The sequence below is a fragment of the Pristiophorus japonicus genome, chromosome 6 (genome assembly GCF_044704955.1).
Source record: "Pristiophorus japonicus isolate sPriJap1 chromosome 6, sPriJap1.hap1, whole genome shotgun sequence".
In the NCBI taxonomy this organism is placed as follows: Eukaryota; Metazoa; Chordata; class Chondrichthyes; family Pristiophoridae; genus Pristiophorus; species Pristiophorus japonicus.
This window is the reverse complement of record NC_091982.1, coordinates 183,874,871-183,893,998: the sequence shown is the minus strand read 5'-3', so window position 1 is coordinate 183,893,998 and position 19,128 is coordinate 183,874,871.

The window sequence follows — 19,128 nt, the reverse complement described above, 5'->3', positions numbered from 1 at the left end:
GTCAAGCGGGGAGTTCGAGGTGCGTCGAGGAGGCGGAGCGGGACATCGGTGAGGCCTACAAGAGGCCAGCGTCAAGCGGGAAGTTCGAGGTGCGTCAAGGAGGCGGAGCGGGACATCGGTGAGGCCTACAAGAGACCAGCGTCAAGCGGGGAGTTCGAGGTGCGTCGAGGAGGCGGAGCGGGACATCGGTGAGGCCTACAAGAGGCCAGCATCAAGCGGGAAGTTCGAGGTGCGTCAAGGAGGCGGAGCGGGACATCGGTGAGGCCTACAAGAGGTCAGCGTCAAGCGGGGAGTTCGAGGTGTGTCGAGGAGGCGGAGCGGGACATCGGTGAGGCCTACAAGAGGCCAGCGTCGAGCGGGGAGTTCAAGGTGCATCGAGGAGGCGGAGCGGGACATCGGTGAGGCCTACAAGAGGTCAGCGTCAAGCGGGGAGTTCGAGGTGTGTCGAGGAGGCGGAGCGGGACATGTCTCGGACCTGGTGCAGGGCATTCTGAAAAGGGAGGGTGAACAGCCAGTTATCATGGTGCATATAGGTACCAACGATATAGGTAAAAAACAGGATGAGGTCCTACAAGACGAATTTAGGGAGCTAGGAGCTAAATTAAAAAGCAAGACCTCAAAAGTAGTAATCTCAGGATTGCTACCAGTGCCACGTGCTAGTCAGAGTAGGAATCGCAGGATAGCTCAGATGAATACGTGGCTTGAGGCCTACAAGAGGCGTGCCGGTGCAGTTGCAGCAGGGAGGCAAAAAAGAAGTAGAAAGAAATCGAAAAGTGATGTCACAGCCAAGGCGGTAAGTGATTGGCTGGTGATTGGTGAGTAGTTTTTCTTTTTCTTTTCTATATCAGTAAGTAACCTTTAGCATTTTTGTTGCCAATTTAGGTTTATCTAAGGGTTAAGTCATGGCAGGACAGTTCGGATACGTGTTATGCTTCTCCTGTACTATGTGGTAAGTCAGGGACGCTTCCGGTGTCCCTGACGACTACAGCTCCTGACGGACTGCATTGTGACACTGGAGCTGCGGGTGGATGAACTCTGGAGCATCCATGATGCTGAGAATGACGTGAATAGCATGTTTAGTGAGTTGGTCTTTCCGCAGGTAAAGGGTACACAGCCAGATAAGGAATGGATGACCAACAGGAAGAGCAGTGCAAAACAGATACACTGCTTTGGGTAGTGTTGAGGGGGATGATTCATCAGGGGAGAGCAGCAGCAGCCAAATTCATGGCACCGTGGGTGGCTCTGCTGCATAGGAGGGCAGGAAAAAGTGTGGGAGAGCGATAGTGATAGGGGATTCTATTGTAAGGGGAATAGATAGATGTTTCTGCGGCCGCAACCGAGACTCCAGGATTGTATGTTGCCTCCCTGTTGCAAGGGTCAAGGATGTCTCGGACCTGGTGCAGGGCATTCTGAAAAGGGAGGGTGAACAGCCAGTTATCATGGTGCATATAGGTACCAACGATATAGGTAAAAAACAGGATGAGGTCCTACAAGACGAATTTAGGGAGCTAGGAGCTAAATTAAAAAGCAAGACCTCAAAAGTAGTAATCTCAGGATTGCTACCAATGCCACGTGCTAGTCAGAGTAGGAATCGCAGGATAGCTCAGATGAATACGTGGCTTGAGGCGTGGTGCACAAGGGAGAGATTCAAATTCCTGGGACATTGGAACCGGTTCTGGGGGAGGTGGGACCAGTACAAACCGGACGGTCTGCACCTGGGCAGGACCAGAACCAATGTCCGAGGGGGAGTGTTTGCTAGTGCTGTTGGGGAGGCGTTAAACTAATATTGCAGGGGGATGGGAACCTATGTAAGGAGACAGAGGGAAGTAGAATGGGGGCAGAAACAAAAGATAAAAAGAAGAAAAGTAAAAGTGCAGGGCAGAGAAACCCAAGGCAAAAAGCAAAAAGGGCCACATTACAGCAAAATTCTAAAAGGGAAAAGCGTGTTCGAAAGACAAGCCTGAAGGTACTGTGCCTCAATGCGAGGAGTATTCGGAATAAGGTGGATGAATTAACTGCGCAGATAGCAGTTAACGGGTATGATGTAATTGGCATCACAGAGACATGGATCCAGGGTGACCAAGGCTGGGAACTCAACATCCAGGAGTATTCAACATTTAGGAAGGATAAACATAAAGGAAAAGGAGACGGGGTGGCATTGCTGGTTAAAAAGGAAATTAATGCAATAGCAAGAAAGGACATTAGCTTGGATGATGTGGAATCGGTATGGGTGGAGCTACGGAATACCAAGGGGCAGAAAACTCTCGTGGAAGTTGTGTACAGACCACCAAACAGTAGTAGTAAGGTTGGGGACAGCATCAAACAAGAAATTAGGGATGCATGCAATAACAGCAGTTATCATGGGTGACTTTAATCTACATATTGATTGGGCTAACCAAACTGGTAGCAATGCGGTGGAGAAGGATTTCCTGGAGTGTATTAGGGATGGTTTTCGAGACCAATATGTCGAGGAACCAATTAGGGAGCTGGCCATCCTAGACTGGGTGATGTGTAATGAGAAAGGACTAATTAGCAATCTTGTTGTGCGAGGCCCCTTGGGAAAGAGTGACCATAACAAGATAGAATTCTTTATTAAGATGGAGAGTGACACAGTTAATTCGGAAACTAGGGTCTGAACTTAAGGAAAGGTAACTTCGATGGTTTGAGGCGTGAATTGGCTAGAATAGACTGGCAAATGATACTTGAAGGTGGATAGGCAATGGCAAACATTTAAAGATCACATGGATGAACTTCAGCAATTATACATCCTGTCTGGAGTAAAAATAAAACGGGGAAGGTGGCTCAACAGTGGCTAACAAGGGAAATTAAGGATAGTGTTAAATCCAAGGAAGAGGCATATAAATTGTCCAGAAAAAGCAGCAAACTTGAGGATTGGGAGCAATTTAAAATTCAGCAGAGCAGGACAAAGGGTTTAATTAAGATGGGGAAAATAGAGTAAGAGAAGAAGCTTGCCGGGAACATAAAAACTGACTGCAAAAGCTTATATAGATATGTGAAGAGAAAAAGATTAGTGAAGACAAATGTAGGTCCCTTGCCATCGGATTCAGGTGAATTTATAATGGGGTACAAAGAAAGGGCAGACCAATTGAATAAATACCTTGGTTCTGTCTTCACGAAGGAAGACACAAATAACCTTCTGGAAGTACTAGGGGACCGAGTTTCGAGTGAGAAGGAGGAACTGAAGGATATCCTTATTAGGCGGGAAATTGTGTTAGAGAAATTAATGGGATTAAAGGCCGATAAATCCCCGGGGCCTGATAGTCTGCATCCCAGAGTACTTAAGGAAGTGGCTCTAGAAATAATGGATGCATAGGTGATCATTTTCCAACAGTCTATCGACTCTTAATCAGTTCCTATGGACTGGAGGGTAGCTAATGTAAAACCACTTTTTCAAAAGGGAGGAAAGAGAAAGCGGGTAATTATAGACCGGTTAGCCTGACATCAGTAGTGGGGAAAATGTTGGAATCAATTATTAAGGATGAAATAGCAGCGCATTTGGAAAGAAGTGACAGGATAGGTCCACGTCAGCATGGATTTATGAAGGGGAAATCATGCTCGACAAATCTTCTGGAATTTTTTGAGGATGTAACTAGTAGAGTGGACAAGGGAGAACTAGTGAATGTGGTGTATTTGGACTTTCAAAAGGCTTTTGACAAGGTCCCAAACAAGAGATTGGTGTGCAAAATCAAAGCACATGTTATTGGGGGTAATATACTGACGTGGATAGAGAACTGGTTGGCAGACAGGAAACAGAGAATCGGGATAAACGGGTCCTTTTCAAAATGGAAGGCAGTGACTAGTGGAGTGCCGCAGGGCTTAGTGCTGGGACCCCAGCTCTTTACAATATACATCAATGATTTGGATGAAGGAATTGAGTGTAATATCTCCAAGTTTGCGGATGACACTAAACTGGGTGACAGTGTAAGCTGTGAGGGGGACGCTAGGAGGCTGCAGGGTGACTTGGGCAGGTTAGGTGAGTGGGCAAATGCATGGCAGATGCAGTATAATGTGGATAAATGTGAGGTATCCACTTTGGGGGCAAAAATACAAAGACAGAATATTATCTGAATGGTGGCAGATTAGGGAAAGGGAGATGCAACAAGACCTGGGTGTCATGGTTCATCAGTCATTGAAAGTTGGCTCACAGGTACAGCAGGCGGTGAAGAAGGCAATTGGTTTATTGACCTTAATAGCTAGGGGATTTGAGTATAGGAGCAGGGAGGTCTTACTGCAGTTGTACAGGGCCTTGGTGAGACCTCACCTGGAATATTGTGTTCAGTTTTGGTCTCCTAATCTGAGGAAGGACATTCTTGCTATTGAGGGAGTGTAGCGAAGGTTCACCAGACTGATTCCTGGGATGGCAGGACTGACATATGAGGAGAGAGTAGATCAACTGGGCCTTTATACATTGGAGTTTAGAAGGATGAGAGGGGATCTCATAGAAATACATAAGGTTCTGATGGGACGGGACAGGTTAGATGTGGGTAGAATGTTCCTGATGTTGGGGAAGTCCAGAACCAGGGGACACAGTCTTAGGATAAGGAGTAGGCCATTTAGAACTGAGATGAGGAGGAACTTCTTCACTCAGGGAGTTGTTAACCTGTGGAATTCCCTGCCGCAGAGAGTTGTTGATGCCAGTTCATTGGATATATTCAAGAGGGAGTTAGATATGGCCCTTACAGCTAAGGGGATCAAGGGGTATGGAGAGAAAGCAGGAAAAGGGTACTGAGGGAATGATCAGCCATGATCTTATTGAATGGCAGTGCAGGCTCGAGAGGCCAAATGGCCTACTCCTGCACCTATTTTCTATGTTTCTATGTTTCTATGGCATGATCATGGCAGTCCTATCATGGTCCGAGCCGCCATCTTGCAGTCCAGCACTCCATCTAAGGTGCCAGGCTGCTGGCCATGTCGTACGCTGCTCTGGTGACCCAGTGGTGACCATCAGTAGCTATTCAGAGTTTGCAGCAGCTCTCCCATTTAATCGAAGGAGCGGGGCGTTTTAGCACGTCAGCGCTATGAACATAAGAACATAAGAAACAGGAGCAGGAGTAGGTCATACGGCCCCTCGAGCCTGCTCCACCATTTAATACGATCATGGCTGGTCCGATCATGCACTCAGGTCCACTTCCCTGCCCGCTCCCCATAACCCCTGAATCCCTTATCGGTTAAGAAACTATCTAACTCTGCCTTAAATTTATTCAATGTCCTGGTTTCCACAGCTCTCTGAGGCAGGGAATTCCACAGATTTACAACTCTTTGAGAGAAGAAATTCCTCCTCATCTCAGTTTTAAATGGGCGGCCCCTTATTCTAAGATTATGCCCTCTAGTTCTAGTCTCCCCCTTCAGTGGAAACATCCTCTCTGCATCCACCTTTTCAAACTCCATCATAATCTTATACGTTTCGATAAGATCACCTCTCATTCTTCTGAATTCCAATGAGTAGAGGCCCAACCTCCTCAACCTTTCCTCATGTCAACCCCCTCATCTCCGGAATCAAACTAGTGAACCTTCTCTGAACTGACTCCAAAGCAAATATATCCTTTTGTAAATATGGAAACCAAAACTGAATGCAGTATTCCAGGTGTGGCATCACCAATGCCCTGTATAACTGTAGTAAGACTTCTCTACTTTTATACTCCATCCCCTTTGCAATAAAGCCCAAGATTCCATTGGCCTTCCTGATCACTTGCTGTACCTGCATACTAACCTTTTGTGTTTCATGCATAAGTACTCCCAGGTCCCGCTGTACTGTGGCACTTTGCAATTTTTCTCCATTTAAATAATAACTTGCTCTTTAATTTCTTTTCTGCCAATGTGCATGACCTCACACTTTCCAACATCATACTCCATCTGCCAAATTTTTTCCCACTCACTTCGCCTGTCTTTGTCCTTTTGCAGCTTTTTTGTGTCCTCTTCACACATTGCTTTTCCTCCCATCTTTGTATCATCAGCAAACTTGGCTACGTTACACTCGGTCCTTTCTTCCAAGTTGTTAATATAGCTTGTAAATAGCTGGGGTCCCAGCACTGATCCCTGCAGCACCCTACTAGTTACTGATTGCCAACCCAAGAATGAACCAATTATCCTGACTCTCTGATAGTTAGCCAATCCTCTATCCATGCTAATATATTACCTCCAACTCCGTGAACTTTTATCTTGTACTGTAACCGTTTATGTGGCAGCTTGTCAAATGCCTTCTGGAAGTCCAAATACATTATTATAGGCAGTCCCTTGGAATTGAGGAAGACTTGCTTCCACTCTAAAAATGAGTCCTTAGGTGGCTTAACAGTCCAATACGAGAACCACTATGTCGAGCATCTGCATAGCGCTTCCCTCAGTGCCCCAGTAGCGCACCAGGACCCACCCATACAGGAAGCAGAGCGCCAGAGATAGCGCTCCGCATCCTTTCAATGGCGCTAAGGGCAATTCCGCGTCAGGGGCAGAACTTCCACGCCAGGCGCTAAAAGTTCCAGCCCCAGAAGGTAACCGCCGGGGCAGTTTCGTCCCTTGCGACTCTGGAGAAGATGCATTGATGGCCAGCAAGGATGACCCCTGACCTGAGAGCATTGAGCTATTAAGATAAACTTGGTGATTTGTACTTGTGCTTATTGGAAAGACAAAGGGCTCGATTTTCCATTATTTTTGCATGCATACCGCCCACTTAACATCCATTTTAACGCCGAAATGAGGTATAACACCCATATATCGCCCATTTAGCCATAAAATGGAAACTGACTACCATTTCTCGATCACTTAGCGCCGAGCGTTACTTTCGGTATGTACGTAACACCAATAAAAAATAATACCACCCGCCCACTTTTTTGGATGGAAAGATCAGAATGGGCGAAACCAACACTCTTAATATCGCCCAGAGTTACTTTCGGCATGTAATTAATGCCGAGATTTAATAATACCACCTGGCCACTGTTTTTTGTTGTAAAGATTACATTTGCAGAAACTAACACCCAGTACATTGCCCAGCATTACTTTCGGCACCTCGCACACATCTCACCGACAATATCGCTCGCCGAAAAAACCGCTGTGAAAAAGTTGCTCTCACCTGAACTAATCACAGTGGTATGGACACCATTTTCTAAATGGCAGGTCGCTTTATTTAAAAGGCTGCTCTGCTTCAACTTCAGGGAGTTTGGAACAACTGAACAAACATCTTATCATACTGTGGACAATTGGAATTTACTTTAGGTGTCTTAGTGGGGATATTTATTGTTTGTGAACAATCGGTGTTATACTGATAGTTATTGGAATCGGGCCTGTCATTTCTCAGCCAGTCTTGATGAGTACACACATGCTGCAGACTAGAGATGGCAGAAGATATATTCGATCGCATTATGTGCCCAATGTAAGAAATGCCAGACTGATGAGAAGCGGTCTTACCTCAACTTGTCCAATAACACCTGCCTTAGAAGACTGCGGAGGTTATCAGTGAGATATGACAGCTCATCAGGGGAGATCTGCAGCCTACCAGCACCATCAGGACTGCACTGTCCATCGGGGTCAAGGTCATTGTGGCACTTTCATTCTACGCATCGGATTCCTTTCAGGCCTCAGTTGGCGACATTTGCGCTATATCTCACATTGCTGCATTAGACAGATCACTGAAGCCCTTTACACATGCAGAATGGACTTTATCAGCTTCCCTATGACCAGGGAGGCTCAGACTGAGAGGGCTTTAGGATTCTACTGAATTACTAACTTCCCCAAGGTGCAGGGGGCAATAGACTGTACGCACATTGCAATGCGGGCACTTTTTCAGGATGCAGAGGTTTTTAGGAACCGCAAGGGATTCCACTCCCTGAATGTGCAACTCGTCGACCACTAGCAAATAATTATGCCAGTGAATGCCAAATTTCCGGGCAGCATCCATAATGCTCACATCCTGCGTGACAGCGCTGTATCCGACATGTTTACCAGTCAGCCACAAGGTCAATGCTGGATGCTTGGTACAAAGGATATGGCCGTGCCACTTGGCTGATGACCCCCTGTGTGACACCCACACCGAAGCTAAGAAGCGATACAACAAGAGCCACAGAGCCACTCGCAATATCATCGAGAAAACCATTGGAGTGCTTAAGCAGCGCTTTAGATGCCTGGACCACTCAGGAGGCGAGCTCCAATACCACCCTGAGCAGGTAACTCAATTCGTGTTGGTGTGCTCAATGCTGCACAATGTGGCTATCAGGAGGGGACAAGGATTGCCAGAAAGGACTGATGGTCCACCTCGGAGAGAGAGGAAGAGGAGAACGAGGAGGTGGACACTGACCTCGGGCCAGACAATCAGGCTGACACTGAAACCATGCCCCCGCCCCTCTCTAGACTACAGGAAAGGGCCCGTGGTGGCTACATAGCTGCAAGACATAAATGAGCGCTTTGCTTGAAAGAATGTTGTTGTTATTTACAAAGCTGCAACACTGTTGGGTGTGCAGGTCAAATCAATGTTGTGCATCACCTTGATGGCAGTTAAAGTTTAAATTGATTCAAGTTAAGTGTAATTATACCCTTTCATGTTAAGGAATTACCAGTGTGTAACGGTGCAGCTATCTGAGACAATGCGCAACAAGGTCATGTTAAATTAAAAAAAATTAATCTGACCATTTGTGAGAAATCATAATTATAACTGTAAAACCCACCCCACCCCACAACAAATTTATCACATTTACATCATTCGACTGGTCACCATTTCCAGCAACACAGAACACAAATACAAACCAGCAAGGTAGCCCCCTCACCCCTTCCCCCAACCCTCCCACCAGAATAGCACCAACAACATAAAAATATGCCCAAGACAAACACCTGTGGCCATGCACCTCACTTTCCTTCCCACCCCACCCGGCCCGCTTCTCCTCCCCATCTCTACCCCTTCCCCTCCTGATTCCAAGCCGCCTGGCCAAGGAGCTCCTCAGGCGCTGCTTCATTGGGGGCGATGACGGCAGAACCGCTGCTTGGATGGATACAGGAGAGGACGGTCCCGAGGTGGGAACGTCCTCCGGGCCAGAAGCAAGATCTTCCTCCTGGCTCTTGTGTTGTTGGCAATGGGGGTGTGGCACCTTGGGGTGCAGTGCTTTGCTCCGGGACCACTGGGAGGACCTCTGCCACCTGCGGCACGTACTCGGTCATGGTGGCGGACATGCTGGCCAGTTGGAGGGATATGCCCCCCATTGTCTGTTGGATCTGCTGACCTATGTCAACACTCCTCCTGGACAAGTGTACCATGTCCCCACTCAGATCTGCCGCTCGTGGAGCAGACCTGCCACGTCGAACCAACCTCCGCTTGGTCGGCGCCATCCTGGAGACAGCTGGGGTGCCCTGTGGCAAAGTGCTTGGGCCCGGTACCTCCACAGTGGATGTGGGAATGGCCGCAGGAGCACGAGATGTCATCGGTGTCGAATGGATTATGGAGTTTGGGGATGCAGGCTCTTCGAAGTCGGCACCATCATCCGCTGAGAATGGACTCAGCAGATGCACGGGCGAGAATCGGGTGCTCCTCAGCACCAGATGGAGGTGAGTCTGGCGAGTCTGTCCCCGCGCCCCCACCTTCTGGGCTCAGTGGTCTTGCATGGGGCCGCGCTGCTGGCTGAGCTGCAAAACATAAATGAGGTTATTAGAGGAGAAAGGGGTGCTAGATTCACAAGGTGAATCCAGCGCTATACACAGCATATGCACGACAAAAGCAACACCGCTATCAAAATCATTACAGACATCACATTTCATGACCATCACCAAATTCTGCATTGCAATGATTTTCATGAGGACATCATACAACAATTTATCAATCATCTATCATATATTATTGGTCGGCTATGAGTGGGTGTGGCATCTATTGACTTTACATCATGCAATGGTGTATACTTTACTCACGTGGCATCACATCAGGCTCTGCTGCTGCTTGCATGGCCGACCGGGTTTGGGTCCCCACTAGTGGCAGCACCCGCTCCTCGATGTCGGTGAGATCGATGAAGAGTGCCCACCCGTTCGCCTCTGCTCGACCCTATTCCTCGAAAGCTTCTTCTGTAAAAGGTAACAACAGCACAACATGGCATGAGATCATTGCATGATATCATTGCTAGGTACTGTCACAGAGACTGATACAACACATAATCGACAAATGTAATCATGATTATAATGAAAATGATCATTCTTTACCTAAAGATGTACACCGTGAATGCAGGCTTTGAGTACACCCTTCCCAGTATAAGTGCAAGACATTACATCTAATTTTAATCACTCATTACACTTACAATTCCAATTATATAAATATATAAGTACATGTAAATAAATGTAATACTTACTCTGGCGGATCTGACAAGGTCGTTCCATCACTTGCGGCACTGGTTGCCCTCACGCACCTCGTTGGTTGCCGACAAGACCACCCCTGCTATCTCAGCCCATATGTTCTGGTCAGCCTTTGGGGTGGACTTCCCATGCCCTCCCTGGGTCAATTGACCCCAGCGTGACTCGACCTCCTTCATAAGGGAGGCATGTGCCTCGTCCGAGAACCTCCTTGCTCTTTTGCATCCTCTCAATTGTTCCTCACCCAGCTCACTGCTTTCGCCAGTGTCCTCAGTCTCCACAGCTGGAAGGGTCACCTCCTCCATCCCTTCCATGTTAAATATTTTTTCCACAAAAACCCGGTGCCAACTACCTTCTTGGTGCTTAGTAGGCTTTTTGCTGCTGGTGAATCTCCCTCATGCCTCCCACAACAGTCAAAGAAGCACACAACACACCCACACAAGCGTTCAGTCCCTCTCTGATCCCTCTCTCTCTCTGTCTCTTATGCGCATGTAATGATGACCCCTGACCTCCTGAAAAGCAGGAAACGAGCATTGCCATGCCGTTGCTATGGTCGGTGATACTTTACGGCAGAAGGTCAAAAAAATTTAACGCTAATGCCCATTTCAGAAAGCTCGTGTTAACGCCCATTTTCAAAAATGGAAAGTTAGGGTTTTGAAAATGGTCGATAAACTGGCAATCTCAAAACCAATTTTTACCGCCCACGCTGGAAATAATGCCCATTTTTGGCCGATCTGCACAAAAGTGGAAAGTCTAGCCCAAAGACTTACATAGGATTTGATTCCGATATTTAACATTATTAAAGGTAAGGGCAATATAAAAGTAGATAGTGTGCTTTAGGTGATGGAGATAGAAGTTGGGGGTCACCCATATAAACTGAGGATGCAGAGAGTGAGGTCAGTTGTCTGGAAGTTTTGCTTTACTCAGAGCGAAATCAATCTATGGAAGAGGATTCCAGAAGGCATAAAAGAAAGACTTGCATTTATATAGTGCCTTTCAAGACCACTGGACGTCCCAAAATGCTTTACAGCCAATGAAGTACATTTGGAGTGTAGTCACTGTTGTAATGTAGGAAACGCAGCAGCCAATTTGTGCACAGCAAACAACAATGTGACAATGACCAAATAATCTGTTTTTTTATGTTGAGTGAAGGATAAATATTGGCAAGGACACTGGGGATAACTCCCTTGCTCTTCTTCGAAATAGTGCCATGGGATCTTTTACGTCACCTGAAACAACAGACTGGGCCTCGGTTTAATGTCTCATCCGAAAGACGGCACCTCCGACAGTGCAGCACTCCTTCACTACTGCACTGGAGTGTCAATCTAGATTTTTGCGCTCTAGTCCCTGGAGTGGCACTATGAACTCACAGCCTTCTGACTCAGAGGCGAGAGTGCTACCAACTGACCTACAGCTGACACTGTATTGTGATTCTTGAAAGTTCATTAAGAAGACATTTAGACTTTTGGAAAAAGAGGTGATCACAGAATATGGCAGGTGAGAGTAAATTCATTCTGGACAAAAATTAATGGGCTTTGGGCATCTTGTGGCTTGCATGAACATCCATGGGGGAGTAGGGTTTGGAAAGGAATTTTTGAGAGAACTCGTTAATTCGCTACAGGTGAGGGTTAGAATGAAGGTGGGAGCAAGATGGCCTTTTGTTGAACTTGATACATAAACATAATCATACAGAAAATCTCATAGCCCAGCCTGAGTCTGTTCTCGCCCGACAACCATGCAGGCACTTGCCAGCAAGAATGATTGGATAATTACCGGGAACAGGAAACTGACTGATTAGTGCCGTCCTAGCCCAGGGACACTGAGGCTGCAGCACCAGAACTGGCATCCAGCTGAGAACAACAAACTCAGTAAAACTCACAGATATGTTCTGTGTGACTTAGATTAAAGATAAGGATAAAAACCAACGTCAAACCCAGATATTCACACAGTTTAATTCTACATCTGATTGATTGTTTTACAGTAGACTAAATGCCACAAATGTAAAGACCCTATTTAAAAAAGGAGGGAGACAGAAAGCAGGAAACTATAGATCAGTTAGCCTAACATCTGTTGTTGGGAAAATACTGGAGTCCATTATTAAGGAAGCAGTAGCAGGACATTTGTAAAAGCATAATACAATTAAGTACAGTCTGCATGGTTTTATGAAAGGGAAATCATGTTTGACAAATTTGCTGGAATTCTTTGAGGATGCAACAAGCAGCATGGATAAGGGGGAACCAGTGGATGTGGTGTATTTGGATTTCAAGAAGGCATTCGATAAAGTGCCACATAAAAGGTTACTACACAAGATAAGAGCTCACGGGGTTGGGGGTAATATATTAGCATGGATAGAGGATTGGCTAACTAACAAAAAACAGAGAGTCAGGATAAATGGACTATTTTCCGGTTGGCAAACGGTAACTAATGGAGTGCCACAGGGATCAGTGCTGGGGCCTCAACTATTTACAATCTATATTAATGACTTGGATGAAGGGACCGAGTGTAATGTAGCCAAGTTTGACACAAAGATGGGTGGGAAAGCAAGTTGTGAGGAGGACACAAATAATCTGCAAAAGGATATAGACAGCCTAAGTGAGTGGGCAAACATTTGGCAGATGGAGTATAATGTGGGAAAGTGTGACGCTATCCACTTTGGCAGGAAAAATAAAAAAGTGAATTATTATTTAAGTGGAGAGAGATTACAAAATGCTGCAGTACAGAGGGACCTGGGTATCCTTGTGCATGAAACACAAAAAGTTAATACGCAGGTCAAGCAAGTAATCAGGAAGGCAAATGGAATGTTGGCCTTTATTGCAAGAGAGATGGAGTATAAAAGCAGGGAAATCCTGCTACAACTGTACAGGGTATTAGTGAGACCACACCTAGAGTACTGCGTACAGTTTTGGTCTCCGTATTTAAGGAAGGATATACTTGCATTGAAGGCTGTTCAGAGAAGGTTCACCAGGTTGATTCTGGAGACGAAGTGTTTGACTTATGAAGATAGGTTGAGTAGGTTGGGCCTATACTCATTGGCATTCAGAAGAATGAGAGGTGATCCTATCGAGAGTGATCCTAGCGGAATACCAAAGGGCAGAAACCGCTAGTGGGAGTTGTGTACAGACCACCAAACGGTAGTAATGATGTTGGGGACAGCATCAAACAAGGAATTAGAGATGCGAGCAATAAAGGTACGGCAGTTATCACGGGCAACTTTAATCTACATATAGAGTGATCTAACCAAACTGGTAGCAATACGGCGGAGAAGGATTTCCTGGAGTGTACTAGGGATGATTTTCTAGACCAATATGTCGAGGACCCAACTAGAGGGCTGGCCATCCTAGACTGGGTAATGTGTAATGAGAAAGGACTAATTAGCAATCTTGTTGTGCCTTGGGGAAGAGTGACCATAATATGGTAGAATTTTTTATTAAGATGGAGAGTGACACAGTTAATTTAGAGACTAGGTCCTGAACTTAAGAAAAGGTAACTTCGATGGTATGAGGCGTGAATTGGCTAGAATAGACTGGCAAATGATATTTAAAGGGTTGACGGTGGATAAGCAATGGCAAACATTTAAAGATTACATGGATGAACTTCAACAATTGTACATCCCTGTCTGGAGTAAAAATAAAACGGGGAAGGTGGCTCAACAAGGGAAATTAAGATAGTGTTAAATCCAAGGAAGAGGCATATAAATTGGCCAGAAAAAGCAGCAAACCTGAGGACTGGGAGAAATTTATAATTCAGCAGAGGAGGACAAAGGGTTTAATTAGGAGGGGGAAAATAGAGTATGAGAGGAAGCTTGCCAGGAACATAAAGACTGACTGCAAAAGTTTCTATAGATATGTGAAGAGAAAAAGATTAGGAAGACAAACATAGGTCCCTTGCAGTCAGATTCAGGTAAATTTATAATGGGGAACAAAGAAATGGCAGACCAGTTGAACAAATATTTTGGTTCTGTCTTCACGAAGAAAGACACAAATAACCTTCCGGAAGTACTAGGGGACCGAGTGTCTAGTGAGAAGGAGGAACTGAAGGAAATCCTTATTAGGCGGGAAATTGTGTTAGGGAAATTGATGGGATTGAAGGCCGATAAATCCCCGGGTCCTGATAGTCTGCATCCCAGAGTACATAAGGAAGTGGCCATAGAAATAGTGGATGCATTGGTGATCATTTTCCAACAGTGTATCGACTCTGAATCAGTTCCTATGGACTGGAGGGTAGCTAATGTAACACCACTTTAAAAAAAAGGAGGGAGAGAGAAAACGGGTAATTATAGACCGGTTAGCCTGACATCAGTAGTGGGGAAAATGTTGGGATCAATTATTAAAGATGAAATAGCAGCGCATTTGGAAAGCAGTGACAGGATCGGTCCAAGTCAGCATGGATTTATGAAAGGGAAATCATGCTTGACATCTTCTGGAATTTTTTGAGGATGTAACTAGTAGAGTGGACAAGGGAGAACCAGTGGATGTGGTGTATTTGGACTTTCAAAAGGCTTTTGACAAAGTCCCACACAAGAGATTGGTGTGCAAAATCAAAGCACATGGTATTGGGAGTAATGTACTGATATGGATAGAGAACTGGTTGGCAGACAGGAAGCAGAGAGTCGGGATAAATGGGTCCTTTTCAGAATGGCAGGCAGTGACTAGTGGGATGCTGCAAGGTTCAGTGCTGGGACCCCAGCTCTTTACAATATACATTAATGATTCAGATGAAGGAATTGAGTGTAATATTTCCAAGTTTGCAGATGCCACTAAACTGGGTGGCGGTGTGAGCTGTAAGGAGGATGCTAAGAGGCTGCAGGGTGACTTGGACAGGTTAGGTGAGTGGGCAAATACATGGCAGATGCAGTATAATGTGGATAAATGTGAGGTTATCCACTTTGGGGACAAAAACACGAAGGCAGAATATTATCTGAATGGCGGCAGATTAGGAAAAGGGGAGATGCAATGAGACCTGGGTGTCATTGTTCATCAGTCATTGAAAGTTGACATGCAGGTACAGCAGATAGTGAAGAAGGCAAATGGTATGTTGGCCTTCATAGCAAAGGGATTTGAGTATACGAGCAGGGAGGTTTTACTGCAGTTGTACAGGGCCTTGGTGAGACCTCACCTGGAATATTGTGTTCAGTTTTGGTCTCCTAATCTGAGGAAGGACATTCTTGCTATTGAGGGAGTGCAGCGAAGATTCACCAGACTGATTCCCGGGATGGCAGGACTGACATATGAGGAGAGACTGGATCAACTGGATCTTTATACATTGGAGTTTAGAAGGATGAGATGTGATCCTGTAAAACATAAGATTCTGACGGGACTGGACAGGTTAAATGCGGGAAGAATGTTCCCAATGTTGGGGAAGTCCAGAACCAGGGGGCACAGTCTTAGGCTAAGGGGTAGGCCATTTAGGACTGAGATGAGGAGAAACTTCTTCACTCAGAGAGTTGTTAACCTGTGGAATTCCCTACAGCAGAGAGTTGTTGATACCAGTTCATTATGTATATTCAAGAGGGAGTTGGATATGGCCCTTATGGCTAAAGGGATCAAGGGGTATGAAAAGAAAGCAGGAAAGGGGTACTGAGGGAATGATCAGCCATGATCTTATTGAATGGTGCTGCAGGCTCAAATGGCCGAATAGCCTACTCCTGCACCTATTTTCTATGGGGCCAAGTTTCGGCCTGAGTTGCTCCTGTTTATTTGGAACTACTGGTTTAGAACGGAGTATCTTAGAAATTGCAATTCTCGGCATTTAGTTTGCTCCAGTTCTAGTCAGTTAGAACAGTTTCACTTTGGAACAGAATTATTTTTTCAAAAGGGGGCGTGTCTGGCCATTTACGCCTGTTTTCAAAGTTTAGGCAGTGAAAACTTACTCCAAACTAACTTAGAATGGAGTAAGTGAAGATTTTTGTACGCTCGAAAAAACCTTGCCTACACTTTACAAATCAGGCGTAGGTTACAAATTAGGCGTAGGGAACGAGGGGGGAGGGGAGGGGAGGGAAGTAATTAAATTCTACAATCATTCAACAGTCATACTTATACAAATAAAGATCCAACCTAAATAAAAATTTATAAACAAAGCAAAGATTAAATATTCCATGTTCCGACCTGTGTGAAGCAGCAGCAGCCTTCGAGCTGCTGTGCTTCAGGCAGGCCTTCCATGTTGGAGACAGGGGTGGCGTCAGTGTCTCAACGGCAGCCCAACAGCGGCAGCAAGCAGCCTTCAAGCTGTGGTGCTTCAGGCAGGCCTTCCTTCCATCAGTGGCTGGACGGCAGCCGAAGATACAGCAAGCAGCCTTCGAGCTGCGAAGGGGACTAAGGCCATTCGGCCACGCGATAGGGATGGCGTCAGTGGCTGGCCAGCAGCCGAAGATACAGCAATCAAGCAGCCTTTGAGCTGCAAGGGAGACTGAGGCCCTTAGGCCAGGGACAGGGAGAGGCAGCCACATAGACACTTTTAAACTTAAATTTGCAGAATGGGTGCTGCATTATCAACACCACGTATTATGCAATGGTTCGCCATCAATTCACTGCATAGGAGAGAATTGATTAGAGCTCACCGCACCAGGAACGTCATAGCCCATAGGTTGATGGGCAAGAGACCTTACCCACGTCGACAATATCGAGCCAGGCGCTCGTACCTGGACATGAGCGAGGCTGATTGTGTGAAAAGGCTGTGTTTCTGCAGAGAAGTTGTCGCTGAGATCTGTGATATGCTGAGAGCAGATTTGCAGCCCAGAAGCAGAACTCCAACTGCCCTGTCTGTTGCAGTGAAGGTAACAGCTGCACTTTCTTTCTATGCCTCGGGATCATTTCAGGCTACAACTGGAGATATGTATGCCATCTCTCAATGTGCAATATATGGCTGCATTTACCAGGTCACGGCTGCAACGTATGCACGAAGGAATGACTTCATCAATTTCCCAATGATCGCACAAGCGATCCATGAGAGGGCTGTGGGCTTCTTCAGGATTGCCGGCTTCCCAAAGGTGCAGGGCTGCATTCATTGTACCTACATAGCCTTGCGAGCACCTGTGGAGAATTCTGAGCAGTAGCGAAATAGGAAAGGTTTCCACTCTATCAATGTGCAGCTCGTGTGTGACGACAAGCAGCGCATCATGTCAGTCGATGCGAGATATCCTGGCAGCACCCACGATGCGTTCATCCTACGCGACAGCGTTCTATCTGACATGTTTGAGCAGCAGCCAGAAGGACAGAGCTGGCTACTGGGAGACAAAGGGTACGGCCTGACCACCTGGCTCATGACGCCCATACGCGTGACACGGACAGAAGCTGACCGTCAATACAACATGGCGCACATTGCAACGTGCAGCATCATTGAGAAGACCATTGGCATATTGAAACAGCGATTCCGATGCCTGGACCATTCTGGAGGACACTTGCTATACTCTCCTCAGATTGTCGGTCACTTCACTGTTGTGTGCTGCATGCTTCATAACTTAGCCATCATGAGGCAACAGGAGCTGGTAGTGGAACCAGAAGACCTACGTGAGGGTCCAGTGCATGATGATAATATTACGAACAGCAGGATGTGGATGATGACGACAATCAGGAAAGCATGCAAGTGCCTGATGCCGGAGCACGAGGTCGGAGGAGGGACATCCATAGTGCCCCTTTAACGATTGCTCGAGCCTTGCGCCAGCAGCTCATCTGTGCATGCTTCAACTACTGATGCCTGACGGCTCTGTGACCACTGTTGTGCATGGACATGTTTATTCTTTGCAGTTGTTCCTACATTGTGTTGTGTTAATGGAACATGAAACAGTTTAAATGAAAAAATATTTTATTGAAAAGTTAACGTCACTGTAATAAAATATTTGTTGTATCAAACTATACTTTTTAATATGACTCTTGAAGATCACTTAAAGACTTTAAGTTCACTTATAAACTTGTAAAGTTACAAAAGTTACAAAACAATCTCAATGTGAAAAATCTTACACTCAAGATCACTTAAACTTCAAGATCACTTTTTAGATGCAAAATTAAATAAGTTACAGAATGTGAGAGCATTTACACTATAAGATCACTTAAAAACCCTAAGATCACTTATAAGTTGTAAAGTTACAAAACTTACAAAACAATTTCAATTTGAAAAACGCTACTACAGCTACATCAAGAACAAGAACAAAAGCAGCAAAGAAAGGCTGCAACAATGTCTCATCCATATCTCAGTGAATGTTCACTTCCTCATGGGGGTGTCATTTGATTGGCCGGGCTGTGTGCCCTTATTATTGCAGCAGCTACCTCAACCAGGCCCTCCCTGACGGCCTGTGCCGACACTTGCACTCCCTCGGACATTCCCTCCCTAAGTTCCCGTGTCATTACTGCTATTTCTCCCATCAGGACCGTCAACTCTTCACCCACTGCACTGACGCCACCGATGAGTGATTGGGTAAGCTCATTGGTCTCCATACCCAATGCCACAACCTGAGCCGCATCTGTTGCACGCTGCATCTCAGGAGAGCGTGTCTCCAATCTCCTTCTCCTCTGCCTGGGTCTGCCTCGTGGCACCACTACTCTGGGAGACGCGGGCACAGACGGTGGGACGCTCGGTGTTGCAAGCGGCACCACTGCACAGGGAGGCGCGGGCTGGGACTGTGGGATGCTCTGTGTTCCAGAAGGCAGAACTGGAGGGAGAGGCACGGGCTGGGACTGTGGGATGCTCTGTGTTCCAGAAGGCAGAACTGGAGGGAGAGGCACGGGCTGGAACGGTGGGATGCTCTGTGTTGCAGACGGCAGTACTAGAGAGAGAGGCTCGGGCTGGAACAGTAGGACGCTC